Source organism: Natrix helvetica (genome assembly GCF_964273705.1).
Source record: "Natrix helvetica genome assembly, chromosome: 7".
Lineage (NCBI taxonomy): Eukaryota > Metazoa > Chordata > Lepidosauria > Squamata > Natricidae > Natrix > Natrix helvetica.
This window is the reverse complement of record NC_138558.1, coordinates 30,632,636-30,634,011: the sequence shown is the minus strand read 5'-3', so window position 1 is coordinate 30,634,011 and position 1,376 is coordinate 30,632,636.

Here is a 1,376-nt window from a genome sequence, read left to right as displayed (position 1 = left end):
AAAGTGCAATTGAGCTGTGCCATCCGGCTGGAAATGCAATTCAGGATGAGGTACAAAACCACCGAGGGAGGTTTAAATTCCAAGATCTTGGAAGAATTAATTCCATTGAAACCGGTGAAATTTGGTTCAGTAGAATGTCACTCTATTCTGAGCGGTTTTTTTACTGCATAGTTCTCTTTACTTCATTTATAACATATGTGAATATGTGAATTTTCCACAAACGTTATCTCCAATTACTATGTGTAATTAGACATAAGAACAGAACCCAATTCCATTCAAAGAATCTATGGTATTCTAGATACTATGCCACTATAGGTATTTATCTTGTAAACTTTCCACTACAAAGACTTGAAATAAATTGCAATCCAAAAATAATAATCAAGCAGAAATATACATAAATTAAAATCAAAGAAGCATAGACATATCAATATAGGAGAACCAATACTTGCAAAGCAGGCAAACAATGCAATAATAACAAAACCATGTTATTACTTGCTAAAGTCAAAGATTATTAAAATGATTTAAGCTCAACAGTGAAAGACAGAAATAATCTGTGTCAAATAAACATTTATAAAGCATCTAGGCTACTTCAATTGAAAATATTCTGTGCTATAGTTACTTACCCAGTTTCAAAGACTTTAGATGATATGACAAACAGGACGAGCAGATTTACAGAGAAATCTTTATAATTCCCTCCAATGACTTCGCACCAGGAAACTTTCTGTCTTCTGGTTTGAGGCATGTTTATCTACCTATATACCACTAAAACTGATTCCTTAAACTTCAACAGTATACTTATAGGGCAAAAAGTTTTGAAGCAAGATAATTCAATGGGTTAACTTATAGAAAGCATCCAAAATCTGGGATCCATGATTCTCATGGAATTGAAGTTTGGTAAATTTTATAAAACATGGCATAGAAAGGATCACAAAGCAGTTTATGATAGAATACAAAATATCATAAAATATTACCTGTGCTGATGTTTGAATGTGCTATATACTTCAACACTGGCTATTTTCAAGGCAGATACATATCTGAATGTATCCCTACTCTTCCAGTGAACGCTATACCTTTAGAAGCTCTGCCATTGTTGAAGACATTGTGGAACTAGTAAGGAAATATCTTGGAAAGGATGATAGCAGGGAACAAGTGAGGAGGAGGAGAAGGAGAAGGAGGGAGGGAGATTTCCAATGCTTCCTACCAACTTCCCACAAGAAAACTCAATGGAAAAGCCTGCAGGAAGTCAGAAGTTGCTTCCTCTCCCACTGCTTTTTTGCCCACCTATGGTTGTTCTATTTTTAGATAAGGAAATATCTCTGGACAGCAGAACTAGAACCCAGAAATCTGTAACATCACAACAAGACAGTATAAACAAG